Raw genomic sequence first — 17,024 nt, forward strand, 5'->3', positions numbered from 1 at the left:
ACATTCTTGCCATCTCAAATAATACTGTCATTGATTGTTTATGTGATGATGATCCACCAGAAAGGCCCTCTGCATTTGTTGCCACGTGTGTTTTGTCTTAGCCTTCATGGACTATTGCTCACTTTTTCAGAATAGGCTTTTCTGGGAGTCATCATCAAACAAATCTGGTGTATTATAATAAAAATGGGTCGTGAATACTATATGTACTTTTCATGATAATATTGATACCATAATATACATTTATATTGCCATTCTTGGTTGTACCTACATCATTATTTAGTTGCCTACTGTTTAATATGTTTAATGATACCTTTTCTCGGTATCTCTTATTTATACAACGTAACTCTGTAATGATCCATGACTATAGACTATTGATCCATAGCTATAGTCTATTATTTTGTCGGTTTGTTGCTCGACTTGCTTCATCACACACTCAGTTGATCTCAAACAATATCTATTTTATCAATCATGCGTTTAGCGTCAATAATGATTCTTGTCTCACTATATATATTTTTATTGTATAATCGTGATTATCTGATGCTTGGGTTTCTTTTGCCTACATTGTGCTATTAACAACTTTCATGTTAATTTAATTTATATTGACATATCTGTTCAATTCTCATTCTTTGGTTTGACATTTTTACATTGCGTGCTGCTCTGAATATAATTATTGCCATCTAAATAATATATATTGGAATTGCAAATAAGTGTCAACTATATAGTGTGATAATGCTTCACAAGAATAACACACTGCCTTTTCATAGGCCTCTGGTCTATAGGCCTTGATCTCCTTGGTTTGTTGCTCATACTATTATTTTGGCCTCTCATTGGATGCATCATCACACATAGTTGGACTTGCAGCATATCTATGTCACCGAGCTCACATTTCAATGTGGTCAGCTTAGTTTATGATGAACTTGTGTACTTTATATTTCCTGCTCCCCTTGATTTCCTGTTGTTTCTTAATTTGATTTTCTAATAAAGGCATATTTCTCAAACACAGGATGTTTGTGGCAATGTGGAAATCTTTTCTCATCCCTGTTCCCCTCTCACATCTATATAGATGCTTGTATTGTAATTACCATCTTGCATTTTATGCATCTCATACTGTCCTGGACATCAAATCTGTTATTCACACCAATTCTCGTCATTATGTTATGTTGCCTCAGTTATGTAACATTGTATTGACTATGTGGCTTACGAGTTAGCTATCGTAAGATCTTTGAGCAATCGCTATTCCATCGTGTATTTGATACACATTGATGTGCTCAATTGTAATATTACTTAACTTTGTATAGCCTTGTTATACAAAGTTATACTTGTGTTATTACTTAATTAAGTAAGTTTATATTTTTTTTTACCTGTTATATTTGTCTTGTATGTTTACATGTCCGATCCTACTTCTTTTAACTCTGAACTAGTCTCTGATCTTATTTTCCATCCCTTTTCCTTTAATAGCTCACTACACCCGTCTGATGGTTTGTCTGATGATGCTGATGTCACAAATGCTAATGAAGCTCGCTGTACCTACTATGATTCAAGTACTATCTCGAGTCACCAGCCTAGCATAAATGACTGTAATTTATCTCTCTTCCATTTAAATTCCAGTAGCCTTGCTAAACACTCAAATGATGTCATTGACTATCTTTCTGTTTTAAACAACCATTTTGACATCTATGGGTTCTCAGAAACCTGGTTTACTTCGGATGACAATTCTTTGCTTTGTGATTTTGGTGATTTCTCCGTTGAAAATTGTGTTAGAGAAAATCGTCGCGGCGGCGGAGTGTCATTATTTGTAAAGTCAAGCATCAATTATTCTATCAGACCTGATCTAGCCATCACCGCCGACGATTGTGACTCTCTATTCATTGAAACAACCCATAACTCCCAAAAGATCATCATTGGCGTTGTTTATAAGCCAGAGTATGTCATATTTGCTGATTTTATATCCTCTCTAACAAATACGCTCGCTCTTGTTTCTAGAGAGAAAAAGACTTGTTTTATTATGGGTGACTTTAATATTGATCTTCTTGTCCACGAGCACAATTCCAAGGTTTCTGAATTTCTGAATTTATTTTACTCACATGATTACATCCCTACCATCACTCGACCCACCCGCATTAAGACCAACAAAACGGTCACACCTCTGCAACACTAATCGACAACATATTTACTAACGACATCACTAGTATCATCAACTCTGGTATTGTTGTCACGGATTTATCCGATCACTTCCCTGTATTCATCACTAAACAAACTGACAACAACAAGCCAATCAAAACTACATTAACTCACCAACAGCGTCAATTCCACACGAACAACATCAATGGTTTAAAAACGCGCTTTCTCTAGTTGATTGGCAGGTTGTTGAAAGTTCTACTAACCCAGATGATGCGTATAATATCTTCATTCATACATTCAATGACCTTCTTAATATTCATTGTCCGCTAAAAAATAAAATAATTTCTAAACGCAATACCCTAAAAACCTTGGGTAACTAAAGCACTTATTAAATCTATTAAAACCAAGGATAAACTTTACAAAACTTACACTTCAAAACCGAACTCGGAAAATAAAAATAAATACACTAATTATAGGAACTATTTAAACCAACTTCTTAGAATTAGTAAAAGAAATTATATTACAACTAAAATTGAAAATAATAAAATGATACTAAAAAGATGTGGCAAACGCTCAATAACTTATTAGGCCGTAATAAAAATCTAAACTTCCTGAAGTTTTTTGTAGATAAAGATGGCACTAAATTAGCCGATAATAAACAAATTGCTGATCAATTTAATTCATTCTTTGCTAACATAGGTATATCACTGGCTAATAAGATTCCCTGATCCACCTCCTGAGTTTAAGCATGCGTTCTCTTCAAACAATATCCCTCATAGTCTATTCCTATCTCCTACATGTTCCGATGAGATCATTAAATTAACTTCTAAACTTAAAAACAGTCACAGTAGTGGTGATGACTGCGTCAGTAATAATCTTCTAAAACAAATCATTCCTTCCATCAGCACCATACTTGCACATATCTTTAATTTATCACTCTCCACTGGCATCATACCATCAACACTTAAAAAAGCCAACGTTACCCCTATCTTCAAGTCTGGTGATAAACATGACTTTACCAACTATAGGCCCATCTCCATTCTTCCAACTATTTCCAAAATTCTGGAAAGAATTGTATACATCAGGATCCAAGATTTTATCACCCACAACAACATACTAACCAAACATCAGTTTGGTTTTAGACCAGGAAAGTCCACCAACATGGCAGTAAATGATCTCTACTGCAGGATTACTGACAATCTTGATCAGAAACTGCACACAATTGGAATCTTTTTGGATCTCAGCAAGGCCTTCGATACCATAAACCACACTATCCTTCTTGATAAACTTTATCATTATGGTATCCGGGGCCTTGCTAATGATTGGATCCAAAACTATCTCTCTGGAAGAACCCAAAAAGTAATGGTTAATGGTGTTTGCTCTCATTCTTCTGATGTTACCTGCGGTGTTCCCCAGGGATCAATTTTGGGCCCTCTTCTTTTCCTCCTCTACATTAATGACCTCCCCTGCACCACATCTATTCCACATTTTATATTGTTTGCTGATGACACCAACATCCTTTTTGCACACCATGACCCAAAATTACTTGAATTAACTATAAATAAGGAACTAATGATAATATCTAACTGGTTCAAACTAAATAAATTGTCACTAAATATAAAGAAAACTAATTATATTGTATTTAAAAATAAACATAATAATAAACCTGATATTTCATATGATATAAAAATAGATAGCACACCAATTGAAAAAGTAAATACAACTAAATTCCTAGGCCTGCTTATAGATCACAACTTATCATGGAACTCCCACACACAACACATTTCAAAAATAGTTTCCAAATACAACGGTATCATTCGCAAGGTCCGGCAATTCATCCCCTCATCTTCACTTTTCACCCTCTATAACTCTCTTGTTCTTCCATACCTGTCTTACGGTGCTCTTGTGTGGGCTGACCCCAACAACACCAACTTACATTCGCTATTTCTTCTTCAAAAGAGAGTTATTAGAACTTGCACCTACTCCCTATGGCTTGCTCATACTGACCCTCTATTTTCCTCCCTTCGCACTCTAAAACTCTATGATATATACAAACTTCAACTTGGCTCTTTTATGTATCAATTTCATAATGGTCTTCTCCCTCCAGATCTTCTACATGACAATTTCTTTAACGTAGATGTATCTGCTCATTCTTATAACACGAGACATGCCAATGAGTCATTCATCATCCATACTAACACTATTTTAGCTGGCAATACTTCTAAAACCAAAGGACCCCTTCTCTGGAACACTATTCCACTCAACATCAGACACTCTGTGTCCCATGTTGCTTTCAAAAGCAGGTTGAAAAAATCTATGGTCCTTGAGTATGAATCGGCGTAGCTGCTGCCTATACTCGAAGCCTTACGGTACTTGTATGGATTGCTAATTTTGCCTTATTCTGGTTCCTTTGTGTGCTTTAATTGTCATCCATTGTCTGCCCTCTTACAATAGTACTCACCGAGCTTCTTCACATTAGGCCCTATTACTGTTTCGTCGGAATCACCAGAAGCCTTCGACAATTGTTCCATCTTGCTCTTGATTTAAGTAGTAGCTATGACCCTCACTATTCTCCTCTATCTCTTTCATTCCTCTCCCTCTTTCCTATTTTCTTCTCTTCTCTCTCGCTCTCTTCTTCTTCTTCTTCTTCTTCTTCTTCTTCTTATCGGATAATGTGTGTGTTTGTCTGTCAACGAGGTCTCTGCACCCCACGCCCCGCGTTTAGCAGAGTCCTCGTCAATCATCTTTTTCCCCTCCCATTTTCATTTTGCTCAACAACCTAATTCTAAAATAAAATCTCTGTCATCATGTATAGCCCCTCTCACTGTAAAGTATGCTGAGATTGACTCATTAACATTATTATCCATTGTATCAATGGTCATTTATGTATTTTGTAAAATCTAATGTATCATACTTATGATTCTTATCATGCATTACTATGCATTATATTATGCATCCATTGTATCAACATGATCAACAAACATTTAAAATGTACTCTGCCATCACTATAACTAAGAGAATTAGAAATATTATTATTATACTATTTTATCATTATGTTATTACATTATTATATTATAATATTACTATATTATCATTACATTATTATGTTCTATTATGTTATATTATTAAAAACATTAAAATTTTTATATTTATTATCATGTATTACTATGTTATAGTTGATAGTATGTATTGTATTATTCACTGAGCATGTTTGTAGAGAGCCAGCTTATCCGTTGTAAGGCGCTTATCATCGTAGAAGTACTTCAAAATCAATTGCCATTGCAGTGTGGTATTTCTGTGATAAACTACTATAAGCACGCTCGTAATATCACTATGCATTTAAAGTGTATTTTGGTCAATCATACATAGTAATGCTATTCTAACCTAATTATATTGATTTAATTGTTACTGCCTAAATGTATTGATATTTATTTATACCAATGACTCTTGTTTACATTTAATTTTATTACTTTGTTGAGCTATTAGTATCACTTGTATATTGATGTTGATGATTGATGAAAATAAAATATGAATGAAAATATGAATGAATGAACAAATCTCAGTATCAACTTGAAATGTCACTGTGGCTGTTAGCTAGTCTCAGGATTTCCAGTATCTATATTCTTGGGCTGGATTTGGGGGGGAACTAAAAATTTTGGTTGCATCATTTTGACCAGGTATTAGTAATGGGGTATAATCATATAGAGCATTTCTTTTAGAGAGACTGTACAAGTTTAAGTCTTCGAGCTTCAAAAAAGGGACTTTATTTTGGTAAAAATTTGGTATACATGTATTTACACTATTTTGGCGCATGATCAAGGTGGAACTGGCTCCTTGAACCTGTTCTCTATCTTTGCCTTCCATATTTTTACTTTCATTTTTCTGTAAGAAGGGCACTTTTATCTTTAATTTTGGGCCCCCACACATGTGTGTTTGCCTGGTTGTTTCTTTGTTTGCTTCTTTGTTCGGCTGCTCGGGAGGAAGCGAATTGATTAATCCACTGTGCAGCTTCAACACAATAATCGATCAACTACATACTTGGTATACTATGCCAGATAGATAGTTAGGTATGGTGATAGGATATGGTGGCTTGATGTGCTGTATAGTTTTGTGTTATTTGCATATTTATGAATATTAATGAGCTTATTTGCATATTTTGCCTACATTTTCATTGATCCACTCTGCAGCTTAATTGTAAGTTCAGGTAATTTTTCAGCATGGTTGGCAAAGGTCACAAAATAGATTTTGCTTATACCTTGGGGGGTTGAAGTACTTTGGTAGCCTGTTACAGTGACGAGCATTGTTCGTCCATATTTTGCTTGTTGCCATGGTAACAGCCAATTCTTTGTTTTATGCAGTTTTTAGTCAATTTCAGGGTTAAAAAAGTGAAATTTAACCTATTTTGGCTGGCTAATTGCAACAATACATGACACAATTTTACAAAACCAAATATTACATGATAAAGACCTACCTCCATACGTTACGAAGCAAGTTTGAAATCTTTTGAAAATATCATCTTTATGTGTTTTTGGGAACTGGCAACACTGCAAGTTTTCACATAGTGAAAAATGTGATATTTTACCCCATCTTTGCATCGAAAAAAATCTATATGCCGGAGCACTCTGGATAATCAGTGTTGTAGTCGAGTCCTCGTCATCCGAGTCCGAGTCCGAGTCCGAGTCCTTGGTGTCCGAGTCCAAGTCCGAGTCCGAGTCCCTGCCAATTTCTGATGTCCGAGTCCGAGTCCGAGTCCTCAATGTTCGAGTCCGAGTCCGAGTCCTTATGTATCAAATTCAAGCCCGGGGGGGCACTCCAACTTTGGAGGTGACGCGTATGTAGGGCTGTTAAGACCCCCTTTTTCAGCATCGCTGTCACCCAAAGACCCCATATTTTTTTACGAACACATGCTCGCTCCGCGCTCTGTCACCCGAAGACCCCCTATTTTTCCATTTGATCTGTCACCCAAAGACCCTTATAAGTTCAATTCGAACAGCAACTTTCATTTATCACTGATTTTGTTTCTTATTTTGAGAAAATAAAGAAATTTGAAGCCATTTAGAACTAGAAATTCGATTTTTGAGGTTTTTGTGGCGCTGTTTTGGTTCTCACCCAAAGATTCCATTTAAAAAAAAGGTCATGTTCTCACCCAATGACCCCATATTTTTTACATTTTGCTCTCACTGAATGCCAAAAATCATGCTCTCACCCAATGACCCCATATTTTTTACATGTTGCTCTCACCGAATGCCCCTTAGTGCGAAAGCGCCAGCCCTACACCTATATCCATTTCAAATTGAAGTGCCCCCCCCCCCCCGGATTCCAGCCCCGGGGTTTTCACCAATACCTTATCAACGTAGGCCTATACTTAACCAGAATTTTAGTACATAATTTGCTAGTCCCACTGAGCATGCCTAGTATGGTTTTGGGGCTGTGCAATAATTATGCGGAGCCCGGGGAGGGGTGAAATTGCAAAAAATGCTTATCCCCTCTCGGCCTGCCAAAAATCGCCCCCCTCCCGGCCTGCCAAAAATCTTTGCACCCCCTTTGCACATGCCATTTTTGGGGGATCCCAATTGACAAACTTTAAATGGTTTAGATATATGTTGCGAGCGCAGCGAGCAGGGAAATTTGCATTATGTAAGCGTTTCCGTACTGTTTTCTAAGCCTTTTTAGAGCATTTTATTTGAAAACTGCCCCATATGTGCCAAAAATTGCTTGTTCCCCCCTCTCGGCTTGCCAAAAATTGCTTCCACCCTCCCTTTTAATCCGTAAAAAAAAATTGTTACCCCAATTTTACCTTCCCCCCAATGCTCATAATTTGTGCTCAGCCCCTTAGGTAGCAGACCTTGGAAACAGAGTATAAGCACAGACTCACAGTAACTTATTAGGCTTGTGTTTTAGAGAGGCAAAAGATGCAATATTACAATCAAAATATGACGTCACTACCAAACCCCAGGTGACAAACGAAGAGGTGTTGGATCTGGCTGTAGGCCTATGCAGTATTATTCCGGAGGTGGGGGTAGCTGGGGGTCACTCACATGTAAAGGTGGTACAGGTATGTGCGGCGGTCAAGGGTCCCCTTTTCAGGCTCTCCGGCCATCCGGCAGTTCCTTAACACATTTGCATCATGCTCCAGTTCATTGAGCCTAACACTCTTTAGCTCAAATTTGGAAACATTTTGAATAGGCCTAAGTTGTTAGCTCCAAAGCCTATAATTTGGCCCAATTTTAGTTCACAGACCTCCACAAAAATGTTAAAATTTCAGTTCATCAAGCCCCTATTTTGCCACCAAATCAGTTCTTATATTTCCCAAAGTTCGGCGCCACACACCCTTACCAAAATTTAACTTGAGTGCCCAGAGTATTATAATTATTCATGTACATTTTACACTTATGTCTAACAAAGCAAAGCAGTCATGTCAATGATTAAAATCGATTTAACCAAGTAAATATATAACTGAAAGTAATCTTGCTTTTTGGTTGTACTTTTATTTACAAACTGAATTTATTTGCAATCAAAATTACTTAAATTAATCATGTGATGTGATCACTGATCAAGCATAAGAAGTTAACAATGACCTAAAAAGACCCTATTTTGCCGGACTCGAGGAGGACTCGAAGCCGAGTCCCCGAGTCCTTGGGGTCCGAGTCCGAGTCCGAGTCCAAGTCCTTAGCTTCCGAGTCCAAGTCCGAGTCCAAGTTCGAGTCCGAGTCCGAGTCCCGAGTCCTCCAACACTGCTGGATATTGATATTATAGCAGGTGGTGAAGGTGACCTGGCCCCACTCATATCTGATGAAAACAGCTTGGGCACTTGTATACATTGGAAGCAGTGTTGCCATAAAATGATGCATTTTGGCAAATTTAACAAAATGAGATTTTCACAAAATATGATATGAATTGTTACACAAAAGCAGGTTTCTTAAGATTGTTTATATCTTTCCATATCCTTATGATGAAGGTGTCTTAGTTAGCCTCATTTCTAAAGAGAAAAGCTTGTTATATTGTATATCAAAAATCAGTGTTGCCAGAAAATGAATAAGCCTTTGGAACTTAAAATGAGATTTTTCACAAACTATGCTATAAATTGTTACACTGGTACAGGTTTCACATATTTCTCCTTAGTCATATGATAAAGGGGTCTTAGGTTCACTCATTCAAAAAAAAAAAAAGCTTATTGTATTGAAAATCAAAAAGCAGTGTTGCAAGAAAATGGTGCATTTTGGTAAAAAATGGGTTTTTATTACAAACTATTCTATAAATTGTTACACTGGTGCAGGTTTCACATATCTCTCCTTAGTCATATGATAAAGGGGTCTTATGTTCACTCATTTGTAATGAGAAAAGCTTGTTATATTGAAAATCAAAAGCAGTGTTGCCAGAAAATGGTTCATTTTGGCAAAATTGAGATTTTCAGAAAATATGATATGAATTGTAATTACACAAAACCAAGTTTCTTAAGATTCATTATCTCTCTATATCCTTATGATAAAGGGGTCTTCGGTTGACTCATTTCTAATGAGAAAAGCTTGTTATATTGTATATCAAAAAGCAGTGTTGCTAGAAAATGATGCATTTTGGTAAATTAAAAATGATATTTTTACAAACTATGATATAAATGGTTACAGCACTGGTGCAGGTTTCACATATCTCTCCTTAGTCATATGATAAAGGGTTCACTCATGAAAAAAACTTGTTACATTGTAAATCAAAGAGCATTGTTGCCAGAAAATGGTGCATTTAATTGTATTTTTGAATATACCTAGCCTATCTATTTCACATGGTGACTACATGGAGAGTTGGGTTATAGAAGACAGTTTTGACAGAAAACAATCCGGAAAACACTTCATTTTGTGTGTATAACCTATGTTCTAACTTTTTGGAAAATTGGTACAGTTAAATGATTTTGAAACACAAATGTATATTAAAGCCCTATACACAACGGTCACACCTAATCAATTTGTGATTGGTCTTACCAGGGATGCACATGATATCCCTACCATAAGGGCCTTTTGACCGTGGCAATCACAAACAAGAACTGTCTTTAAAAAGGTCAACGCCACGGATGAAGGTTATGTTTCATAAAATTATTTTGCTTTGATACAAAGTGTCTGAAATGTTGATAATTAACTTTTTATGTGGAATAATTAATACTAATAGGGTGTAAAATACTGGTATTTCTTGGTAAATACCACCAAGGTATTACTGGGAGATAACGTGAAATGCTGAAAATGTTCATACCGAAGCTGTATGTAGGCCTACTTTTAAAATTGAGTGTAATTAAAAAAAGTTTATAACAATCCAAAAATTCATACTCAGTTTACCTGAAATCTTTATCTTAAAATGCCAAAAGGTATAACCCCTGAGTGGTGTCATGCCAAGAAGGTATGACCCCCCCTCTAAGTGGTGTCATCACTCAGGGGTCATACCTTTTGGGCATTTTGAGATATGAACATGACCCAAAATATGAATATTGACCCAGGTCTTATGAGGAGTGCAACCCCTGGTGGGGAAATTATTTTTATTATATTCTGTACTTATACCTCTTTCATTTGACACCACTGGGGTCATACCTTCTAGGCACTTTGAGACATGAAAAGGACCCATATGATTATTGACCCAGGTCTTTTTATGAGTGTCACCCCCGGGTGGGGAAATATTTTATCATATACTTTAGTTTTTTCTCTTTCCTTTGACACCACTTGGATGTCATACCTTTGTGAAATTTCAAGATATGTCCATTTCACACAAAAAGTTTAGTCGGTAAGTTAGCCCGGTAAGTTAGTAAGTAAGCAAGTAACATTCACTATCATTTCATGGCTCAGCAGAAACATATCCAGCACATTTCATATCTGCCTAAATTTAAATTATTCAAGTAGAATAAACAACTTCATCTCTTTTCTGAAAATATCCACATCTGGAAGGCCATCAGAAGAAAATAATAAATATGCAAACGAAGCAAATTCCTATTACCAACTTGGAATCATGCCATACTCGCCCAATTGTGTCACAGAGTAGCACCCAATTTGGTTCTTGGTCTTGAAATATTGTAGTTAAAAATTGTTCCTTTTAAATATGCGACATAAAAACCTAATTCTAGCAGAAACAATCTTTACAGGTAGAAAGCTATACCAATATGGGCAAGTTTACTATGGAAGACACTTGATCCAAGATAAAATACACCTAAATTAATAAATTCCTTATTATAGGCCTAGGCCTACTGTGTGGTGGAAACACATAGATCTGCTATGGCTAAACTCAGTGCCCCATCTTCTGACAATATGAAATGACAATATGAAAAGTTCATGCACACGCTGCAGGATAAATTCCAGTCATAAAATTATTCAAAGCACAATACCTTCCAATACAGGGTGTCTCTGAAAGGCCTGTAAAGTCAGAATTGTTTTTTATTAATTTTTTAAATTCATGAACCAAACAAGATTAGATAATGCAATAATCAAATGTCATAGTACAAACCTTAATAATCACATAGTAAAAACTCAGTAGTTGATTTTGCCAAAATGCATTTTCTGGCAACACTGCTTTTGATATACAATATAATAAACTTTTCTCATCGAAAATGTGTGCGCCTAAGAACCCTTTATCATCTGGATATGGAGAGACACAAGAAAAAAGTTTGAAAAAACAAATCTCATTTTTTTAAATTACCAAAATGTATCATTTTCTGGCAACACTGCTTTTGATATAAATACAATATAATAAGCTTTTGTCATTAGAAAAAACAAATTTTACCAAAATGCATCATTCTGGCAATACTATTTTTTATATAAAATATAACAAATTCTCTATTCGGAAATGAGTGAACCTAAGACCCCTTTATCATTAAGGATATGGAGACACACAAAACCTGCATCAGTGTAGCAATTTATATCATAGTTTGTAAAAATCTATTTTTTTAATTGACCAAACTGCACCATTTTCTGGCAACACTGCTTTTTTGATTGACAACATAACAACCTTTTCTTATTAGAAATGAGTCAACCAAAGACCCCTTTATCATAAGGATATAGAGAGATAATAAATCTTAAGAAACTTGGTTTTGTGAAACAATTCTTATCATACATGTATTTTGTGAAAATCTCATTTTGTTGAATTTGCCAAAATGCACCATTTTCTGGCAAAACTGCTTTTTGATTTTCAATATAACAGTTTTTCTCATTACAAATGAGTGAAGCTAAGACCCTTTATCATTCTGACTAGGAAAGATATGTGAAACCTGCACCAATTTAACAATTTATAGCATAGTTTGTCAAAAAAACAATTTTTTACCAAAATGCGGCATTTTCTGGCAACACTGCTTTTTGATTTGCAATATAACAAGCTTTTCTCATTAGAAATGAGTGAACCTAAGACACCTTAATCATTATGACTAAGGAGAGATATGTGAAACCTGCACCAATGTAACAATTTATAGCATAGTTTGTAAAAACACCCCATTTTTTAAACTAAAATGCAGCATTTTCTGGCAACACTGCTTTTTGATTTGCAATATAATAAGCTTTTTTTTTTTTTATTACAAATGAGTGAACCTAAGACCCCTTTATCATATGTAAGGAGAGATATGTGAAACCTGCACCAGTGTAACAATTTATACCATAGTTTGTAAAAACAATCTCATTTTTAATTTACCAAAATGCATCATTTTCTGGCAACACTGATTTTTGATATACAATATAACAAGCTTTTCTCTTTAGAAATGAGTCTAACTAAGACACCTTCATCATAAGGATATGGAAAGATATAATCAATCTTAAGAAACCTGCTTTTGTGTAACAATTCATATCATATTTTGTGAAAATCTCATTTTGTTAAATTTGCCAAAATGCATCATTTTATGGCAACACTGCTTACAATGTATACAAGTGCCCAAGCTGTTTTCATCAGATATGAGTGGGGCCAGGTCACCTTCACCACCTGCTATAATATTAATATCCAGAGTGCTCCGGCATATAGATTTTTTTCGATGCAAAGATGGGGTAAAATATCACATTTTTCACTATGTGAAAACTTGCAGTGTTGCCAGTTCCCAAAAACACATAAAGATGATATTTTCAAAAGATTTCAAACTTTCGGTAAAGTATGGAGGTAGGTCTTTATCATGTAATATTTGGTTTTGTAAAAATGTGTCATGTATTGCTGCAATTAGCCAGCCAAAATAGGTTAAATTTCACTTTTTTACCCTGAAATTGACTAAAACTGCATAAAACTAAGAATTGGCTGTTACCATGGCAACAAGCAAAAAATGGACGAACAATGCCCGTCACTGTAACACACTACCAAAGTACTTCAACCTCCAAAGGTATAAGCAAAATCTATTTTTTGACCTTTGCCAACCATGCTGAAAAATTACCTGAACTTACAATTAAGTGCATAAAATAACCAATCAACTTTAAACTTGGTTTGGTGATTGTATATTGTGACCTGATGTTTGTCATGAATGTTATTTGCATATTTATGCATATTAATGAGCCTACTTGCATATCATTTGTATTTACAAAACATTGTTATTTACACACTTTTGAGTGAGTGCCACCTTAATTACGAACCCCGTAATTCTAGTTTGCCGGGGGGAAGTCTGCCCCACCTGCTCCCCCCAACTGGCTACACTACTGCTAGAAAGTTGTTACTATGGTTACATTTATGCATATTCATGCAGTTGGGAGATACCTCTATTACTGCCAAGTGGTATTTTGCATTACCTTTGCTGGTACAGGGGAAGTGGGCTATGGTAACCCACTAACTCGTGCTACATCGGTAACTCGTGCTACTGGTAACTCGTGCTACAGTTTTTAAGGGTCATTATTATGTGGTGGATAGTGTTTTGTATAAATTCAATTTCTTATTTTTATTCAAGGTAGAAGGAAAATAATAAGTGGCATCAATTAAATTGTCAACATTTTGTAAATGATCCTGTGTCATATACTGGGGTACACAAAAGGTGGCTTTGTTACATTTTGATGTGCAGCTTGGATTTCAAAACACTGTCTCTTGAGTATTCCTTCACTTAGAAGATTCAATTAGGTCTTAAATTGAGGCTAATTTATTCTAGATTACTCATGTTTTTATCCTGTTTTAAAATATTTTTAAATTATTTTCTTATGACGTTTGCCATGAAATGTGCCAAGGGTGGCTGAGGATTAGGGGAGGAGGATTAGGGGAGGGATTCATATCGTAAATTTGATTTAAACCCCTATTAAAAATTTGAATCTAGTAAAAAAATGTGTAAATGGACTCCCAGACATCTAAACCAAGTAAATAAATACAGAAGTTCATTTAAAAGACCAATACTTTGCTCAATATGATTGTAAATGTGGAAAAAAGAGGTGGGGTTACATCCTCCCTACTTTGTGATTGTTTTTGCCCTCACTCTCTCAATTTTTAACCGATTTCCATAAAAGAGGTGTCAAAATGCTCAGGAGGATGAACCACTTCAAATGAGATGTGTAGATAAAATGTTTGAACCATTTAATTTTTTTACTATGTAACACAAAGGTACCGTACCCCAGGTTGTGACACAGGACCAAATATATTAAAAAATGCATCTCTCGGTAACTTGTGCTACACCATATTTAGTGTTATGAAAACACAATGAAAGGAAAAAACTAGCGGGGGGTTATTTAAAATGTGATGGATATTTCTTGAAGACCATATTTCATAGATATAAAATGTATCAAATTAAAAAGAAAAGTGCCCCTGTTTAATAAAATAGACCCACTTAGAAAATATCTAAGTTGAACAGGATTTTTCAACTAAAAATACTCTCTCCGAAGAAAGTTTTTTTAAAACAAAATGTTAGAAAAATGCAGAAAAAGTTTAGAACTTGAACATTACATCTGCTTGGAATATTATGAAAGTTAAAAGAAATACAAAAAGGCAATTTTAGTTTTTTGAGTCATGTCCACTTTTGCTTGGAATTGCCCATTTATACATTTGAAAATTAGAATAATCAGGCTGTATAATGAGCCCAAACTTGATGCAACTGGACCAAGAATAGCCCTGTGAGAACAAGTTAAATTAGAAAGAGGCGAGAAAAATGTAACATCACCAGGTATTTTGGGGTCCCACCATAAGACACATGACCAGCTCGAATTTGCACACGATAGTTACGCATTCGATGCTAGAGTTGTATATGTTGCTATCGTTTTTCGGTCAGACAGCGGTGCACTTTTTTGCACCGGAGGTTATTTATTCTGTTAATGTTGAAATTTGGATGAAAGTTATTTCGATGAGTCAACTGTATCTTTTGAGTAAGATTTGCCTATTATGGACAGTTTAAAATTGTGCTGAAGTGTAATTTTCACAACATTTTTGTTTTGATGCGATCATCTGTCGTGATCGGCTGTGACAGTGTAAACTTAGAAAGTAACTTCCATTGCTTAGTACACGGTGTCATGCTTCAGCAAACCAAGTCTAGATTTTGAATGCAATGGTCTCTAGCCTAGAATGTACATGTAGGTATGCTAGGTGAATTCAAATTTGCCATCAAACTGCATCATTTTACATATCAAATTAAACTTAAAGCCCTTGAGTAAAGAAAGCCAAAACTGAAAACATTTTTGTCATAGCACTTTCCGTAACAACGTTACATCTTGTCAAAGATTGACTTTCATCAAAAAGATTCTGCTAGCAAAATTCCCCAAAACGGCATTTAGGGGTGTTTCTAGATCTTAGTCTCATGGCGATAGCAGCTTTTTTAATGGAACTGCTATCAAAATCCTCTAAAATTCCATGTGCGACTTGATTATCACCATAAAAATCGTATATTTGGGTCAAGTGAAGTATAGAAAACATATTTATGTAGGTTTCCTTCACCATGTTCACCGACCTATTCTCGAAAAAAATTCAAATTTCTATGACTATGTAAATATGCATTGTGTTTGGGCCCCGGTCTCAGCGAATTTCGCTGACTAGCAAATGTGTTACCTAAGGTTTGCCTGGGATACCTATAGAATGTGAAGCTATCGGTGAGCAAATTCTTGGCTAGACTTCTCGAGCAACACAATGCAATGACGTCGACCATCGCTGGCACTGCCACTCACATGCACGGCATATATTAATTATGACCAACAAATGTGGAGCAATGAGAATGATTGATACTTTTTTACTAAGTAGAACTTACCCTGGAATGGAAGGTGCCGCGCCATATCATCGCATCGCCATCGGCAGTGCAGCTAGTGCATGAGTGTCAGCTGGTCATCACTCAGTGTAGACTAGACAACATACATGGTACCGCGGATACCGGCATTGAGTTGACCGGGTAAGCTTAAAACATTTTACACATGGACATGACAGTTCAGTCAGTTGTGACACCGAAAATCACACCACCACACATTCAACAAATTATGCATTATACGGCAGTAAAGTAGTGAATAAATCATGAAAATAGGCTTTCTCTATTTAGGCCAAAGACAGTTCCAAATGAAACAAAACAATGTTCGTATCGAAAACTCTGTTCATGATTCGCGGAATCGCGGTTTCCCATCGGTCACTCAGACTTCATGTGCAGTCGTTTTTGTAATTTTATTCGTCATCACCGGCAACACGGTACCGGCCAGAAAAGTATACGCTACAAACCGTATGATTCTGTATACCAAGCTATAAACTATTTAGCTTTGCATCGGTACTACCGCGTACTTGCGCATCGAAAGTGCACAGTAGGTAGTGTCGACTGTATCTTACACGGGTGGCAGGTTATAATTCCATTTACGAGCATCTTAAAATTGACACTACATCACATGCATTGGCCGATTTCAATTCCGTTTTTTGATTTTTGATGCTTTAATAAAGCTCATTCATGTAGAAAAATTAAATAACGTTTTTCTGCTGCGCTTAATTTTGAGGTGATATACCTACTTATGGGATAGTAAAAAAAACATTTGTGCAGA

General features: G+C 35.8%; 1 long non-coding RNA gene across 1 annotated transcript in view; it reads right to left on the reverse strand.

Moving 5' to 3' along the window:
* LOC140166258 (uncharacterized) overlaps window positions 1–16,787 on the reverse strand; it is a 29,193-nt gene extending 12,406 nt beyond the window's left edge. The window contains exon 1 of the long non-coding RNA XR_011860840.1: window positions 16,259–16,787. This is a non-coding gene — a long non-coding RNA (uncharacterized lncRNA). The remainder of the gene's footprint in view (window positions 1–16,258) is intronic.
* Between the last annotated feature and the right edge of the window lie 237 nt (window positions 16,788–17,024).

Source organism: Amphiura filiformis, chromosome 12 (assembly GCF_039555335.1).
Source record: "Amphiura filiformis chromosome 12, Afil_fr2py, whole genome shotgun sequence".
In the NCBI taxonomy this organism is placed as follows: domain Eukaryota; kingdom Metazoa; phylum Echinodermata; class Ophiuroidea; order Amphilepidida; family Amphiuridae; genus Amphiura; species Amphiura filiformis.